A 9,910-nucleotide genomic window follows, 5' to 3' on the forward strand; every position below is an offset into this window, starting at 1 on the left:
TATATTATTTTCATAAAGGAAGATTATCCATTTGAAAAAATATCAGCAACGTTTTAGCACATACTGTATATGGTAAAACCACCAAAAACTGCCTAAAAGGATTATTTATTTATTTTTAAATATAATTTGTCATCATCCTGGCATAAGGGGTTGATGCTACTGACAAATAATGTACTAGTATACAACAGATAAATAATAGTTTTCATGGTGTAGTGCACTGATATAAACCATTACTTTTATTGTATTTTTATAAAGGAAAAATATTCCTATGAAGAAATATCAGAAAAATATTAGAACATATATTATAATAATGAAAAATGACAAATAGGTATGAAAAAAGTGATAAAATAAGACTTGTTCAAGTGTTCATGGTGGAACTCTAATAGATAGCTTTTCTGCTCATACAGGTGCTGGGACTAGTAAAAGAAAGAGATTATTTTTCTGTAGGGTTCATTTAATTACATGTGACTTTCTCATGTCCAATAATAATTGTAGCTATATGTTAGACTAGCTGTAATGCATTACTGGTGGATTTTTGTTTGCAGCCCCATAAGGTTGTGTACAATTATCCACAAGACTGGGGTGAGACCAGACCATGAGAGAGGATAGATACAGGGCCATTGGTGGCATTGTATCCTTTACATCTCATTTAATTGACCCCTTTGATTGGCAGAAATATGAGTACTGGACAATTATACATGAACCCTGCAGGCTGCCAGGTTTCACACTACAGGTCTCCTCTATGATCATTCTTACACCTCATTGTTCTTTCTCTCATACTTTTCTATTGTATTCTTACCTGCCTCTATTATGTGTACTCTGCACTATATTGTACATTGCTCAAAAAAATAAAGGGAACACTTAAACAACACAATGTAACTCCAAGTCAATCACAGTTCTGTGAAATCAAGTTGTCCACTTAAGAAACAACACTGATTGATAATCAATTTCGCATGCTGTTGTGCAAATGGAATAGACAACAGGTGGAAATTATAAGCAATTATCAAGACACACCCAATAAAGGAGTTGTTCTGCAGGTGGTGACCACAGACCACTTCTCAGCTCCTATGCTTTCTGGCTGATGTTTTGGTCACTTTTGAAAGCTGGTGGTGCTTTGACTCTAGTGGTAGCATGAGACGGAGTCTACAACCCACACAAGTGGCTCAGGTAGTCCAGCTCATCCAGGATGGCACATCAATGTGAGCTGTGGCAAGAAGATTTGCTGTGTCTGTCAGCATAGTGTCCAGAGCATGGAGCCGTTACCAGGAGACAGTCCAGTTCATCAGGAGATGTGGAGGAGGCCGTAGGAGGGCAACAACCCAGCAGCATGACCGCTACCTCCGCCTTTGTGCAAGGAAGAATAAGAGGAGCACTGCAAGAGCCCTGCAAAATGACCTCCAGCAAGCCACAAATGTGCATGTGTCTACTCAAACAATCAGAAACAGACTCCATGAGGGTTATGCTTACAGCCCAACACCGTGCAGGACGTTTGACATTTGCCAGAGAATACCAAGATTGGCAAATTCGACACTGGCGCCCTGTGCTCTTCACAGATGAAAGCAGGTTCTCACTGAGCACATGTGACAGACGTGATAGAGTCTGGAGACAACAAGGAGAACTTTCTGCTGCCTGCAACATCCTCCAGCATGACCGGTTTGGCAGTGGGTCAGTAATGGTGTGTGTTGGCATTTCTTTGGGGGGCCGCACAGCCCTCCATATGCTCGCCAGAGGTTGCCTGACTGCCATTAGGTACCGAGATGAGATCCTCAGACCCCTTGTGAGACCATATGCTGGTGCGGTTGGCCCTGGGTTCCTCCTAATTGAAGACAATGCTAGACTCCATGTGGCTGAAGTGTGTCAGCAGTTCCTGCAAGATGAAGGCATTGATGCTATGGACTGGCCCGCCCATTCCCCAGACTTGAATCCAATTGAGCACATCTGGGACATCATGTCTTGCTCCATCCACCAAAGCTACGTTGCACCACAGACTGTCCAGAAGTTGGCGGATGCTTTAGTCCAGGTCTGGGAGGAGATTCCTTAGGAGACCATCTGCCACCTCATCAGGAGCATTCCCAGGCATTGTAGGGAGGTCATACAGGCACATGGAGGCCACACACACGCTACTGGGCCTCATTTTGACTTGTTTTAAGGACATTACATCAAAGTTGGTCAGCCAGTAGTGTGTTTTTTCACTTTCATTTTGAGTGTGACTCCAAATCCAGAGCTCCATGGGTTAATAAATTTGATTTCCAATGATTATTTTTGTGTGATTTTGTTGTCAGCACATTCAACTATGCATAGAACAAAGTATTTAATATGAATATTTCATTCATTCAGATCTAGGATGTGTTATTTTAGTGTCCCCTTTATTTTTTTGAGCAGTGTATGCGTGTGTATATGTGCACTGGAAATTTTTCGTGTTTTGTGTCTTTGGTCTTGGATTCGGTTCCGTGGCCATGTTTTGGATCCGGATGCGTTTTGGCAAAACCTCCCTGAAAATGTTTTGTCGGATTCGGGTGTGTTTTGGATTCGTAGAATTTAAGTGTAATTTTGATCCTATAGTATTATTAACCTCAGTAACCACAATTTCCACTCATTTCCTGTCTATTCTGAACACCTGGATGACTAAGCTAAGCGACCCAAAAGGGTGGCACAAACACCTGGTCCATCTAGGAGTGGCACAGCCGTGTCTGACAGGATGGCACTTAAAAAAATTGGCCCCAAACATCACATGATGCAAAGAAAATAATAAAAAAGAGGTGCAAGATGGAATCGTTCTTGGGCCCTCCCACCCACCCTTATGTTGTATAAACAGGACATGCACACTTTAACAAACCCATCATTTCAGAGTCGTGCGCTAGTGGGTGCCGGTATTGTCAGCAGTGCAGAGTTCTGGAGGTGTATTCAGTGCAGGAGTGTCAGCAGTGTTCTCAGTGCAGGGGTGCTTGCAGTGTGGCAGTGCGGGAGTGAGATGTCCTTAGTGTGGTGGTGCCAGCTGTGTTATCAGTGTGGTGGTGCTGGCAGTGTCGGCAGTGCAAGGGTGTAAGCATTGTCCTCAGTGCAGGGGTGCTGGCTAGAAATTTGTTACAATGTCAAGTTCTGTTTGCTTGCACTATGTAAGTATCAAGATACTGGTAATTTATCAGCAGCACCTTACCAGCAAGTCACGCCACCTGCTGATAAATTACAAGTATCTTGATACTTACATAGTGCAAACAAACAGAACTTGACATTGGGGGTAATTCCGACCCGTTCGCACGCCGCTTTTTTTCACAGCCGTGCAAACGGGTCGGATCTGCGCATGCGCATGCTCGGCGGAAGCAATGCTCAGGCGCATCGTTACCCAGCGACGCCCTTCGCTGGGTCACGACAAGAAGAATGAAGAAATCGATCGCAGCGGTGATTGCAAGAAGATTGACGTGAGGAAGGCATTCTGGGGCGTCAACTGACCATTTTTGGGGAGTTGTGAGGAAAACACAGGCATGTCCAGGCATTTGCAGGGCGGGTGTCTGACGTCAATTCCGGGACCTGATAGGCTGAAGACATCGCAGCGTGTGAGTAACTCAGGACCTACTCAGAAACTGCACAAAATGTTTTTGCATAGCTCGGCTGCAAAAGCGTTCGCAACCTTGCTATGCAAAAAAACACTCCCCCATAGGTGGCGTCTAGTTGATCGCACAGGCAGCAAAAAGTGTGCGATCAACTCGGAATGACCCCCATTGTTTGTAACAGATTTCTAGCCAGCACCACCACACTGACACCGCTGACACCCTTGCATTGCCGACACTGCCGGCACCACCAAACTGGTGACACAGCTGGCACCATCAAACTGATGATACAGCTGGCACCACCGCACTTCTTGCACCACCGCATTCAGGACACAGCTGACACCCCTGTACTGCCGATACTGCCGACAACAACACAATGAGGACAACGCTGGCACCCCTGTGCTGCCGGCACTGCCAGCACCCCCACGTTGAGGACACCGCTGACACCCTTGCACTGACGGCACTGCTGGCACCACCACATTGAGGACACAGCTGGCACCACTGCACTGCCGATACTGCCGACACTGCTAGCACCACCACATTAAGGACATAGCTGGCACCACTGCACTGCTGACACTGCCGGCACCACCACACTAATGACATCACTGACACCCCTGTATTGATGACACTGCCGGCACCACCACATTAAGGACACAGCTGTCACCATTGCACTGCCAACACTGCCGGCACCACCACACTGATGACACAGCTGGCACCACTACACTGAGGACACAGCTGGTGCTCTTGCACTGCTGACACTGCCGGCACAACCACACTGATGACAAAGCTGGCACCACCACACTGATGACACAGCTGGCACCACCACACTGAAGACTCCGCTGGCACCATCTATGGTGAATGTTTGTTTATCAGCTTGTGTTTTACTTAGTGATGTGCACTGGAAATTTTTCGGGTTTTGGTTTTGGGTTCGGTTCCGCGGCCGTGTTTTGGGTTCGAACGCGTTTTGGCAAAACTTCACCGAATTTTTTTTGTTGGATTCGGGTGTGTTTTGGATTCGGGTGTTTTTTTCAAAAAACCCTAAAAAACAGCTTAAATCATTGAAGTTGGGGTTCATTTTGTTCCCATAGTATTATTAACCTCAATAACCATAATTTACACTCATTTACAGTCTATTCTGAACACCTCACACCTCACAATATTATTTTTAGTCCTAAAATTTGCACTGAGGTCGCTGGATGGCTAAGCTAAGCGACAGAAGTGGCCGACACAAACACCTGGCCCATCTAGGAGTGGCACTGCAGTGTCAGGCAGGATGGCCCTTAAAAAAAATACTCCCCAAACAGCACATGACGCAATGAAAAAAAGAGGCGCAATGAGGTAGCTGTGTGAGTAAGCTAAGCGATCCTAGTGGCCGACACAAACACCTGGCCCATCTAGGAGTGGCACTGCAGTGTAAGGCAGGATGGCCCTTCCAAAAAATACTCCCCAAACAGCACATGACGCAAAGAAAAATGAAAGAAAAAAGAGGTGCAAGATGGAATTGTCCTTGGGCCCTCCCACCCACCCTTATGTTGTATAAACAGGACATGCACACTTTAACCAACCCATCATTTCAGCGACAGGGTCTGCCACACGACTGTGACTGAAATGACTGGTTGGTTTGGGCCCCCACCAAAAAAGATGCAACCTCTCCTTGCACAAACTGGCTCTACAGAGGCAAGATGTCCACCTTATCATCATCGTCCGATTCATCACCCCTTTCACTGTGTACATCCCCCTCCTCACAGATTATTAATTCGTCCCCACTGGAATCCACCATCTCAGATCCCCGTGTACTTTCTGGAGGCAATTGCTGCTGGTGAATGTCTCCATGGAGGAATTGATTATAATTCATTTTAATGAACATCATCTTCTCCACATTTTCTGGAAGTAACCTCGTACGCCGATTGCTGACAAGGTGAGCGGCGGCACTAAACACTCTTTCGGAGTACACACTGGAGGGAGGGCATCTTTGGTAGAATAAAGCCAGTTTGTGCAAGGGCCTCCAAATTGCATCTTTTTCCTGCCAGTATACTTCCAGAGATGCCTACTTGGATGCGGTCACTCATATAATCCTCCAGCATTCTTTCAATGGTGAGAGAATCATATGTAGTGACAGTAGACGACATGTCAGTAATCGTTGGCAGGTCCTTCATTCCGGACCAGATGTCAGCATCAGCAGTCGCTCCAGACTGCCCTGCATCACCGCCAGCGGGTGGGCTCGGAATTCGTAGCCTTTTCCTCGCACCCCCAGTTGCAGGAGAATGTGAAGGAGGAGATGTTGACAGGTCGCGTTCCGCTTGACTTGACAATTTTCTCAGCAGCAGTTCTTTTAACCCCTGCAGACTTGTGTTTGCCGGAAAGAGAGATCCAACGTAGGTTTTATATCTAGGATCGAGCACGGTGGCCAAAATGTAGTGCTCTGATTTCAACAGATTGACCACATGTGAATCCTGGTTAAGCGAATGAAGGGCTCCATCCACAAGTCCCACATGCCTAGAGGAATCGCTCTGTTTTAGCTCCTCCTTCAATGCCTCCAGCTTCTTCTGCAAAAGCCTGATGAGGGGATTGACCTGACTCAGGCTGGCAGTGTCTGAACTGACTTCACGTGTGGCAAGTTCAAAGGTTTGCTGAACCTTGCACAACGTTGAAATTATTCTTCACTGCGCTTGAGACAGGTGCATTCCCCCTCCTTTGCCTATATCGTGGCCAGATGTATAGGTTTGAATGGCCTTTTGCTGCTCCTCCATCCTTTGAAGCATAGAGGGTTGAATTCCACCTTGTTACCACCTCTTGCTTCAGATGATGGCAGGGCAGGTTCAGGTGTTTTTGGTGGTGCTCCAGTCTTCTGTACGCGGTGCCTGTACGCCGAAAGTGGCCCGCAATTCTTCTGGCCACCGACAGCATCTCTTGCATGCCCCTGTCGTTTTTTAAATTATTCTGCACCACCAAATTCAAGGTATGTGCAAAACATGGGACGTGCTGGAGTTTGCCCAGATGTAATGCATGCACAATATTGCTGGCGTTGTCCGATATCACAAATCCCCAGGAGAGTCCAATTGGGGTAAGCCATTCTGCAATGATCTTCCTCAGTTGCCGTAAGAGTTTTTCAGCTGTGTGCGTATTCTGGAAAGCGGTGATACAAAGCGTAGCCTGCCTAGGAACGAGTTGTCGTTTGCGAGATGCTGCTACTGGTGCCGCCGCTGCTGTTCTTGCAGCGGGAGGCAATACATCTACCAAGTGGGCTGTCACAGTCATGTAGTCCTGAGTCTGCCCTGCTCCACTTGTCCACATGTCCGTGGTTAAGTGGACATTGGGTGCAACTGCATTTTTTAGGACACTGGTGAGTCTTTTTCTGACGTCTGTGTACATTCTCGGTATCGCCTGCCTAGAGAAGTGGAACCTAGATGGTATTTGGTAACGGGGGCACACTACCTCAAGAAATTGTCTAGTTCCCTTTGAACTTTCGGCGGATACCGGACGCACGTCTAACACCAACATAGTTGTCAAGGCCTCAGTTATCCGTTTTGCAACAGGATGACTGTTGTGATATTTCATCTTCCTCGCAAAGGACTGTTGGACAGTCAATTGCTTACTAGAAGTAGCACAAGTGGTCTTCCGACTTCCCCTCTGGGATGACGATCGATTCCCAGCAGCAACAACAGCAGCGCCAGCAGCAGTAGGCATTACACTCAAGGATGCATCAGAGGAATCCCAGGCAGGAGAGGACTCATCAGACTTGCCAGTGACATGGCCTGCAGGACTATTGGCTTTCCTGGGTAAGGAGGAAATTGACACTGAGGGAGTTGGTGGTGTGGTTTGGGCGAGCTTGGTTACAAGAGGAAGGGATTTACTTGTCAGTGGACTGCTTCCGCTGTCGCCCAAAGTTTTTGAACTTGTCACTGACTTATTATGAATGCGCTGCAGGTGACGTATAAGGGAGGATCTTCCGAGGTGGTTAACGTCCTTACCCCTACTTATTACAGCTTGACAAAGGCAACACACGGCTTGACACCTGTTGTCCGCATTTCTGTTGAAATACTTCCACACTGAAGAGCTGATTTTTTTGGTATTTTCACCAGGCATGTCAATGGCCATATTCCTCCCATGGACAACAGGTGTCTCCCCGGGTGCCTGACTTAAACAAACCACCTCACCATCAGAATCCTCCTTGTCAATTTCCTCCCCAGCGCCAGCAACACCCATATCCTCATCCTGGTGTACTTCAACACTGACATCTTCAATTTCACTATCAGGAACTGGACTGCGGGTGCTCCTTTCAACACTTGCAGGGGGCATGCAAATTGTGGAAGGCGCAAGCTCTTCCCGTCCAATGTTGGGAAGGTCAGGCATCGCAACCGACACAATTGGACTCTCTTTGGGATTTGGGATTTCGAAGAGCGCACAGTTTTTTGCTGCAAGTCTTTTCTTTTTTCTAGCGAGAGGATGAGTGCTTCCATCCTCATGTGAAGCTGAACCACTAGCCATGAACATAGGCCAGGGCCTCAGCCGTTCCTTGCCACTCCGTGTCGTAAATGGCATATTGACAAGTTTACGCTTCTCCTCAGACGCTTTTAATTTTGATTTTTGGGTAATTTTTTTACTGATCTTTTGTGTTTTGGATTTTACATGCTCTGTACTATGACATTTGGCATCGGCCTTGGCAGACGACGTTGATGGCATTTCATCATCTCAGCCATGACTAGTGGCAGCAGCTTCAGCACGAGGTGGAAGTGGATCTTGATCTTTCCCTATTTTTTCAACCTTCACATTTTTGTTCTCCATATTTTCCGCACAACTAAAAGCCACCACAGGTATACAATGTAGATGGGTGGATAGTATACTATTATTACTTATACTTATGGATGACGAGTGACGACACAGAGGTAGGTACAGCCGTGGCCTACCGTACTGCTGATTATATATATAATATACTGTATAATGGACCTGGTGGACACTGTCAGCAGACTGCTAAACTAGTATGAAGAAAAAAAAACAATACAGGTATACAATGTAGATGGATGGATAGTATAGTATTATTTATACTTATGGACGATGAGTGAGGACACAGAGGTAGGTACAGCCGTGGCCTACCGTACTTCTGCTTATATATATATAATATACTGTATAACGGACCTGGTGGACACTGTCAGCGGACTGCTAAACTAGGATGAAGAAAAAAAAACACCACAGGTATACAATGTAGATGGATGGATAGTATAGTATTATATTACTTATGGACGAAGAGTACACTGACGACACAGAGGTAGGTACAGCCGTGGCCTACCGTACTGCTGCTTATATATATATAATATAATGTATAACGGACCTGGTGGACACTGTCAGCAGACTGCTAAACTAGTATGAAGAAAAAAAAAAACACCACAGGTATACAATGTAGATGGATGGATAGTATAGTATTATATTACTTATGGACGACGAGTGCACTGATGACACAGAGGTAGGTACAGCCGTGGCCTACCGTACTGCTGCTTATATATATATATATATATATATAATATACTGTATAACGGACCTGGTGGACACTGTCAGCAGACTGCTAAACTAGGATGAAGAAAAAAAATCCACAGGTATACAATGTAGATGGGTGGATAGTATACTATTATTACTTATACTTATGGACGACGAGTGACGACACAGAGGTAGGTACAGCCGTGGCCTACCGTACTGCTGCTTATATATATAATATACTGTATAACGGACCTGGTGGACACTGTCAGCAGACTGCTAAACTAGTATGAAGGAAAAAAAACACCACAGGTATACAATGTAGATGGGTGGATAATATACTATTATTACTTATACTTATGGATGACGAGTGACGACACAGAGGTATGTACAGCCATGGCCTACCGTACTGCTGCTTATATATATAATATACTGTATAACGGACCTGGTGGACACTGTCAGCAGACTGCTAAACTAGTATGAAGAAAAAAAAAACACCACAGGTATACAATGTAGATGGATGGATAGTATACTATTATTACTTATACTTATGGACGACGAGTGACGACACAGAGGTAGGTACAGCAGTGGCCTACCGTACTGCTGCTTATATATATAATATACTGTATAACGGACCTGGTGGACACTGTCAGCAGACTGCTAAACTAGCATGAAGAAGAAAAAAAAACACCACAGGTATGGATGGATAGTATAGTATTACTTATACTTATGGACGACGAGTGACGACACAGAGGTAGGTACAGCCGTGACCTACCGTATTGCTGCTTATATATATAATATACTGTATAACGGACCTGGTGGACACTGTCAGCAGACTGCTAAACTAGTATGAAGAATAAAAAAAACACCACAGGTATACAATGTAGATGGGT

The sequence above is a fragment of the Pseudophryne corroboree genome, chromosome 6 (genome assembly GCF_028390025.1).
Source record: "Pseudophryne corroboree isolate aPseCor3 chromosome 6, aPseCor3.hap2, whole genome shotgun sequence".
Taxonomy (NCBI): domain Eukaryota; kingdom Metazoa; phylum Chordata; class Amphibia; order Anura; family Myobatrachidae; genus Pseudophryne; species Pseudophryne corroboree.